Below are 9,032 nucleotides of genomic sequence, written 5' to 3' on the forward strand. Positions count from 1 at the left end.
CTCAGCCCCCTGCAGAGGGTCTGCAGCTGGATGTCTCCATGGCTCTTCCTGGGTTGAGGTCCTTGAACGGTGTGAAGGCCAAGTTTCCCAGAACTTGTCCTCTGGGGCTATTTTGGAGATGTGCTATTTTGGTAGGATTATCCATGCACCTACAGCCCCTCCGACAGCTTGCCCCAACTGCAACAACAGCCTTTCCTTCCCCACTGTCCCTCACACACCATGTTAGTCTGAGCTGCTGAGCGTTCCCCTTCCTCCCAAAAATGCCAGCTGCCTTTCTGCATCGTGGAAGTGTTGGAGATCAGCAGGAGCCCACTGGGGCTGGCTCCCTCCAGCACACAGGCTATGAGGCCACCCCATCAATGCTGACACCAATTCCTGCTTCAGCTACTAACTATTTCCGTTGCCAGTCCTTCCTTCCCCTCAGTTCTCCAGCCTGGCCTATGCTTCACCACCACCTTGCTACCTCCTTTTGGGATGGGAGGCTCTAATTTGCGATGTCCATGCGACACTGGGCACAGAGGGGACTTGTGGTGCCCCTGGCGTATCTACCACGAGCATCAAGCAGGAGGCAGGGAAGAGAAGTCCGACCTTTCTCTAAACCTGTGAGCTCTTGCCTCCCTGCTCTTCCTTTGGGGAATAATTTCGCTCGATGGTGCCATGGTTCATTGGTGGCGTCTCTCCCACAGCGCTTCCCCAGCCTTGTATCTGCTGCTGGCTGAGCTCCCCGCTCCAGCAGGCAAGGGAACACCTCTCCCAGTCCTGCTTTTTGGGCAGATTTCGCTCCATTTGAATTTTTTTTGGCTGTAACCACTGTGGATGCAGTGGCACAGGCTTCGCTGCGAGTATTTATGCAGGTGTTGGGCTTTAATTGACCATCTTGGCTGCATCACATAAGTCACAGGGCTGATTATATACATAAACAAATGAATTTTTTATTGCTTTCACCTCTTCTGAAGAGAGAGGAAGTTGAAAGCCAAGGGTGTGGACATCGGGTGTCTCTTTTCCCTCTCTGCTTCCACTGAAGCCCAGCACAATGTTTTAAAGGAGCTGCTCAGAAGATGTCTGTCACACCTGGCTGGTGACCCCTGCCTGCTGCTGCCTGGCCCTGCCCAGCTGACGACAGGTTGGCACACCCTGAGCACAGCCATCCTCCCCCAGCTCTGCCCCCATCCCTCATCCTTATCCTCGGCTGTAGGGTAAAGGTGCTGGAGGTGGGTGTGGGGTCTCCAGATGGTCGGGGTCTGGCTAGACAGTGAAGTTAGGGTAGTTTGCACTGCTCCTTCCTCACCCTGATAAAAGACGTTCAGTCTCCATGGAAGCCGGGACCTTTAGAAACCCTCGTTGGTCTCACAAATACAAAGCATGCAGAACCGTGCCCACAGCATATGGGGAAAGGAGCCGCAGAAATCTGCTCTGCCCCGCTGGCGAAGCTGCTTGTGTTGGCATAGGTGAGAGACTTCCTACCACAGACAGCTGGCAAGCTTTGCAGGGTGATGGAGCTCATTTCAACATGCAAGCAGACATCTCCATCTCCATCTCTATCTCCACCTCCATCTCCATCTATCTCCACCTCCACCTCCATCCATCTCCATCTCATCTCCATCCGCCTTCATCTCCATCTCATCTCTATCTCCATCTCCATCTCCATCTCCATCTCCACACCACCACAGGGCCTGAGAAAGGAGTTTCCCTGCAGCCACAAGCTTGCAAACTCATTTTTTACCCCCCAAAGAGGAGCTATACAGTGGGGTCAGCCCATGCTGGGCATTCCCAGCGTGGCTTCATCCCCTCCCAGCTAGCCCCAGCCCAGAGAAAACCAGTTTCCATGCTGTTGTTGAGCAAAAGCACACACCCGTGCACAATGAAATCCAGACAGTGTTTTATTTGTGTGTCAAACGCCGGGGGAGAAGCCAGCGCTTTCACCACCAGGATGCCGGGAGCTGGAGAGCAGTCAGGGCTCGCTCAGCACCAGCCTCCAGCCTGCTTTTTCCACCTGAGGGCTGATTTCGGAGCAGAGCTGAGCTCGGGCTCATCAGAGGGGCTGGTGCCAGCTGAGTGGGGAGGCTGAGCCCAGAACTGCGCTGGCCGGGGGTCCAAATGTGCCCGACCCGGGGAGAGGCTGGGGCAGCTGGCTCCTCGGGCAGCAGGAGCTGCCAGAGACCACGGCTAAGGCAGCACCAGGCAGCCCCAGCACTGAGCCGGGAAGCTGGGGGCACCTGTGGTAATGCTGTTAGGGGCTGCGGTGCAGCTAAAGCGGGGGGGTTTGGTGGTAAGGGAGCAAAGGGAGGTGCTGCCGCAGCGAGTGAGCACTTTCGCTGTGATTCCCCGGCTCTGGTGCAATCTGTGTCAAAATCTAATAAAATGTGGATGTTCCCGAACAAACAGCTTTTAAGACTTCAGAGACCCGGGCTCGCAGCAGCTGAGAGAGACTACAGCTGTTATTTTTCGGTCTTAAGCAGCAGCATTAGTCATTACCTCCAGCTGGGCTCCAATAATTGCCTCCATAAAACCGGCGGTTTCACAACAACCCAGTGCAGATGATGGGCTGCTGCCCAGAGCTGGGGGCTTGCTGTGCACCATGCCATGGGGATGGCCAGTCCCTGCCCGTGCACGAGCCTCCACAACACCTCTTCAGTGCCAAAGCGAGATGCAGCCTCCCTCATCAGCCTCCACCCGGCTGGAAAATTAGGCTGGGGGGAGAAATGTGAGGACAAATCAACCTGCGTGGACTGCTGTGGCCACCAGCCCCATGCAAGCCTCACCAGAGCCCCCCAGAGATGCTGGCACTGCCCACGAGCCGTGCGCTTTACACTCAAAGAAGCCTTTCGATAGTGATGATGAGGCAATGTTTGTTCTGTTTTCTGCCTCTGCAAAGGTGGGATCAAGGCATCAGCGAGCCCTGCTGCTTCGTCTTCATTTGAAGGGACCTAGAGGAAGAGAAGGAAGGCAGTGGAGGGATGTAGTGCCGGGAGCAGGCAGATGATGGGAACAGATGCAGAAGAGGAAAATGTGGGGGTACAGTAGCTGAGCTTGCCATTTGTGGTTATGGGGCGTGCTCAGAGACCAAACCTGCCCTGTCAAAACGTGGTATTTTTAGCACAAGATGAGAAACCCGAGTTAAGGCCTCTGCTGCAGTCCCCGTGGTCAAAGCCCGGGGGGAGCGGGTTGGCCTTCAAGCCAGCCCCCCCAGATGAGCCTGCTCCCCTCCACGTGTGCGATGCCGGCAGGCACTCTGACGGATGGTGCGAGCGGAGGTGCTGCTGCGGGTGCCCGCGGGGATGCGGGCGGTAAAGTCATTTCTCTGACTTTGCAGAGCTGCGGCCCCGGAGGTCGCCTCCTTTATTCCGTAGGGACCACAGGACGCAAAAAGCAGATGCCAGCTGTCCACCGCGCCTTGTAAATCGGATTTTAATCATCTCGGGGAGACGGCTGTCTGCTGCTGTGGGTCGCTAACCAGGTTTACAGGACTTACTCTGCAAAACGTACATTTATGGGATGTCTCGGTGATCAGGGCCCCAGCTCCGTCCTTCGGAGACCGAAAGGCGACCTGAGCAGGTAGGTGCAGACCTGGGCATATCAGCCCCCATATGACCTTAAAGCAAGCAGCATATTCCTGTGACACTAAGACGGGATGCGGAGGATGCTTTAAAATATGCTGAACTGCTCTAACTGTTCTCTCTTTTTTTTTTTTTTTCAGTCATTATATTTGGAAAAGACATTGCCAGTGTTACTGGGAGACTGAAAGTCTACCTCTTTGCGAGTGAAGAATCGATGATTTGTTAGCTTCTTCCCTCTGTGAGAACACCACCATTAAATCATATTGCTTTATGAAAAAGGCAATACCCTCGGAGCACATGCAAGACATCTGATCACAGGCTGCCCACGGGGAGGCACAGCTCTCTCATGCGGACTTGGTTTCCAAAAAAGAAGGTAGTGAGGCCTCTGTGAACGTGGCTACTGGCTGTGAGGCCAGGCTTTGGCCCACATAGACATGCCTGCAGGCACAGTCAGACACAGTACAATGTTATCTGCTGGAGGCAAGGAAGGGAGCGATGCATTAGACAGGATCAGCGCTGGAAGAGAAAAGACTAAGGTTTTAATGCGTGCAATAATCCATTAATATTTTTAATTGGGTGTCACTAGAGTTTGAAATGTTGAAAGGGCACAGGAAAATGAAGGTGCGTCATGCCAGCATCTCCTGGCAGGCTGCAGAAGGCAAACAGCACCTGCACCAGGTGGCTGAGGTGTCCTTAATGTCACACAAAAACTCCTCGCCCACCCCTCTGTGGTGCTGTGGCTGCTGGGCCTATAAGGTGCCCTAATTTCTAAGCCAGTTTTGGGGACACAACTCTGGCCTTGCGATGTGGCAGGTTTTGGATGAGCTGTTGCCAGCCGTCTGGTTTGGTTAAAACCCATGATGGAGATGGTCTCTGCCACAGCTTCACCAGGCAGATCAAAGAAATTAAAAGCTCGCAGAAAAAAAAATAAAATATATATATATATTTCCGTTAGACCCTCATTGACCTTCCTTACCCCAGCTCTCCCCCTGAAACCATACGTGCTGGGGGAGGTTGGCCAGACCCCACACCAGCGGATGTCCATGGGACAATCCCCATGGAGAAGTGGTGTCCTCAGCCAGGAGAGGCCACCCAGGGCAGAACCCCAGCACCCGTGGGCATTGGGAGCCTGCAGGCTGTGGGGGCCCTGTGGAGCTGGAGCAAGGCTGGTGGTCGTGCTGGTGGAACAGAGCACCAAGCAGCAGGAGCTGTTGTGGCAGAGGTCACAACTCCATCGTTAGCTGAAAGAGCGGAGCAATCCACCCAAAAAACAGCAGGACAGGGTCACCCCAACGCAACCTTACTGGAGACTGGGGAGCTACAAGCAAGGTTGGCCTTGTCCAAAAATCCCTGATGGGCTCCTTCAGCCATGGCCCAGTTTACGAGCACATTCATTTCTCCCTTCATTCTCCAGCTGCAAAGGCAGAGAATTTAAAAATTAAACCCTGCTGAGAAGTAAAACAATCGTAGGTCCCTTGAGACACAAGTTACAGCTACAACCCAGCACCAGGAGTGTGGAAACAGCCTTTCTACGTATTGTGGGAGGTTTGACAGGTAGGAAAATATTTCTCAGCTGAGCGTTCCCCCTCCAGTTTGGGTTAATAGTTTGACTCCAGCTTTAGGGAGAAATTCCTGCCTTTCCCATAACAAATTTTAAAACGTAACTAGCCAGAGAGAAGAGTTATCTGCTGGATGTCTGATTAATGCTCAATTCCTTCCCTCTGTACAGCATTCCTCTTTTAAAAGCACTCTGGCTCCTCACAGCTCTTCTCCTTCAGACTTTGCAGAGATGCCTGTGCTGAGAACAAGCAGGGAATTAAGTTCTCGTGTTGTTTTTAACATGGCAATGTATACGAGTTACATGCAATAAAAAGAACAAGGCGAGCTGTTTCTGGCAAACAATTTATTTCTGCTTGTGAATTATCCATGAAGACCACTACATGTTTTTCCTACACAGTCAGCTGTCTGTCAGAATTACTGGGCAAGCCACGTGAGCGTATTTTGGTTTGTGAGCTGTGCCTTGTGATGCCTGAACTGCCTGCCTCCAGGAGGAACCTGCTCCCACCAGCATTGGGGACCAAGGTCAGCACACTCTTGGGACAACACAGAGGGCTTTGTGGTGCCAAGACCAAACTTTAACTCTAATTTGATGCACCAGCTTCCAGCCCAGTCCGCGAAGCCTGGCCACAGGCTCCTGCACCCATGGATGTGGCTTGAGTAATGGGAAAAGGCAGTGAGCCCAGCTGCAGCGCTGCCTTCTGAAGTGCCGACATCGCAGGTGGAGCTCAATTGGAAAATTAATTATCCCAGTCAGGAAGCTTCAGAGCTGAGCAATAAATGGATCCCTTTCACAGCCAGTTTTAAATTTGCCCCTCTGCTGTGAACCTTTTTAAATGAAGCAGTGCTCGGGGAGCGTCACGAGTCTCGGGAGCCCTGCTAGGTCTCAGCCCCAGCAAATCCTCCTGTTCCTGTGTGTGGGGCAGGCATTGCATGGCTCTCTGCTTTGGTCTTCTTCCCGGTAAGCAATTGTATTTAAAGGCCTGATTTTTTGTTTATCCCTCTGCACCCCGCATGGTTATTTACATGAATGCAAAGGGTGTGAAAAAACTATCAATCCAGAATGGGAAAAAAAAAAAAAAAAAAAGCTGCCTGGTGCTGCAGTTGGATGCACTGACTACACCTGTTTGCATTTTGGCATCGCTGGCCTGCTCCTGAAACTGTTGCTCTCACAACGTCGGTAATATTTGCATAAAATTAGCACGATGATGTGGGACTGGCTTTGCGGGGTTCTTTCCACCGAGCAGAGAGCCTTTCCAAAGCCGCTCATCCAGCCCAGAGCAGCACAAACTGAGGGGCATTATCACTGTGTGTGTAATTTTCTTTTTTTTTTTCTCTCCCCCCCTTAAATGTGACTGCTTTAAAAGGCAGCCAAGAATGCAGAGCCAAAAACCCTTGCCCAGGATTTTGTGGCTCGATGTGCGCAGTGCTTACCTAAGCAGCCTTCGTCCGAGTTAATGATGAGGAAGAATCAAGCCGACCGTGAATATGCTCTGCTCTTGCATTTTTGGAGCTGAGCAGGATTTACCAGGGATATCAGGTGTGCCCATGCAGGACAAAGCCTCACAGGGCTGCTGATATTCCAGGTGCAATGCACCGCCCGTGTGAACAGCAAAAACCACACAGTGCTTCTTGAAAGCGCCGTAAATCCCTCGGCTTCAAGCCACAGGTGTCCCTCCAAAGAGAAACTGTAGGTCTTGCTGCAAGAGGGGTGGACAGCCCACCTCTGCTCCCACCAGGTGGGCAGGGGAACATAGAAAAATGGAGTCATCTCAGCTGGAAAACACCTCCAAGGTCACCAAGCCCAACCACCAACCTGGCATACCGAGTCCCGTCGCTAAACCATGACCCTCAGTGGGGAGTGGGACCAGCGGTGTTTACCTTGGGTAAAACCTCATGGTGCTTGTGCCCATCAAAAGACTGGTTCGTAGAGCTGCCAGGATGCCCCTACCTTGGCCCATCCGAAATCCTGACTTTCTGAACCCATGAATGCTTAAATTTGGTCCTTCCTCCAGGATGTGATGGTTCATATAAGGGGAACGCACACCACAGAGGGTGAAGGCAGCTGTTCCTTGACAGAGCTTTCCTTCTGCCTGCACGGGTACACCCAAGCTTTGCAGCGTGTTTTTGGGGAGAAAAGGCTCCCCTGAGGTTCCCTCTGCAATGCAGGTGGGGCCCTTGTGTCAGCCCTACTGATTTCACAGCCCTCCCTCTAGCCTGGGAAAAGGAAAGCAGTCTAAATGAAACACTGTTTAATCAGAAAGCACCCTCTAACCCCTAAGGAATTACTGAAAATTTTGCTTCAAAACTAGTTTTCAGTGGAAAGCTAGCACTTGAATTTCAATTTTCCGATTAAAATGATGATCGTCTCCCTAACAGAGCTTTTATTGCAAGGGGAGAGGGATGGAGGAAAAATTGCCAAAGAAAGCATTTCCCAGAGGAGCAGGTGGGATGTGCAGCCACGGTGAGCATCCCCTCGGAGCTGTGGCAGAGACATCCCGTTGTCCCTCTTCTCCGAGGAGACAGCATCTCCCACGGGGCACCGCTTGCCAAAATGTAGCTGCTGGGAGGTGGGGAGAGAGCCAGGACACCACGCACCTGAAACCCTCCCGCCCAGAAAACACTGCCCAAATAAATCCTGTTTTTTCCTCTCAAATAATCTACCATTCATAGTGCTGCTCTGAAACACCTTCATAATCCTGGGGGAGAAGGGAGGAAGGGAGGAAGGGAGATTTCACACACCCCTTGCCCTGTCTGACTCTGAAACATTCATGCACAGGGAAAAGCGTCTTTCTCTGTCTGAAGGGACCAGATGACAAAAGATGCTTGTGAAATAGAGATGCAGATGGTAGTCCTGCCTCTTCCTTGCATTAAAACATTAGCTCCTGGATGCTCGCCTGGCCGTGGCTGGAGACATGATGGTATTTTCCAGGACAGCTCTTGCTCCTACCCAATGTCCAAGTCAAATTTCCCCTCTTCCAAAGGCAAAGCTGAAGATGGAGACTTGAAAGGAGGGAATAGGAAGAAAAAAAGGAAGGTAGAAGCAGATACAAATCCATGCAATGAGGCAAGGCAGGGTTAGGATGAGGGCTTGTACAAAGAACACATCTCTGTGTCCGACTCTGTGGTCACTCACCCCAGGCAGCAGCACTGCACGTCCCGCCTCCCTCTGCTCCACTCTTCTGGCAGAAAAACCCCAAAAGATGGGCACATTTCGCTGAAGGTGTTGAAGAAGGGTTGCCCAAGCCAACTGGTGCAGCTCTACACCATGCCCACGTGGATGTAGCTACGTTGGGGGAAGTGAAATACGGTGAGACACCTTGGCCCCATTGCACCTGCATGGGATGGAGATGGGGCCAGCAGACTTACGAAGCAGTAGGCACTGGCTCATCATGGAAATGACACAACAACAAATGTCTGCAGAGGGAAATGGTATTGTTGGGCATCCCTGGAACCTGGGCTGAGCCTGGGGGACCACAGAGGCCTGCGGGTTGTCTCATCACAGCCCACCCCATCCCCACAGCCGTGGAGATGGAGGAGGTGACTGCTGTCACTGGCAACCAGCATGGCCTCAGGCTCAGGAAAAACAAACAGGGAGCTTCTGGGACAGACAAGGTGTGATAAACGTGGTGTGTTCATCTGTAGGAGCCATGTTATGCACATGGCCCTCCCAGAGGGTAAATCAGGCGATTGGAGCGAGCCGTTTGATAAACACCGAACAAAGGGAGGCTCAATTAAATTTTAAAAGCACCACATTTTCAAACGGCGGGACTAAGCAACACTTAAAGGTGACGATCGTTGCCAAGTTATTGGGAGAAAACAGGAGGCCGTTTGGTTTATTTGAGCGTGCCAGCAATTAATTCAGCAATCAGCACGGGACGACTTGCGAGGCAGGAGCCAGGCCCGGGCCTCGCTCCG

At 52.3% G+C, this 9,032-nt stretch overlaps 1 long non-coding RNA gene across 1 annotated transcript; it reads left to right on the plus strand.

Annotated features, from left to right (window-relative positions):
* The first annotated feature begins 935 nt into the window (after positions 1 to 935).
* LOC310895078 lies at positions 936 to 7,409 on the plus strand. The gene is made up of 2 exons (XR_014580426.1): positions 936 to 3,555; positions 3,698 to 7,409. It is a non-coding gene; the product is annotated as an uncharacterized lncRNA (long non-coding RNA).
* Positions 7,410 to 9,032: the final 1,623 nt, after the last annotated feature.

The sequence above is a fragment of the Anser anser genome (assembly GCF_964211835.1).
Source record: "Anser anser genome assembly, chromosome: 2".
NCBI lineage: Eukaryota > Metazoa > Chordata > Aves > Anseriformes > Anatidae > Anser > Anser anser.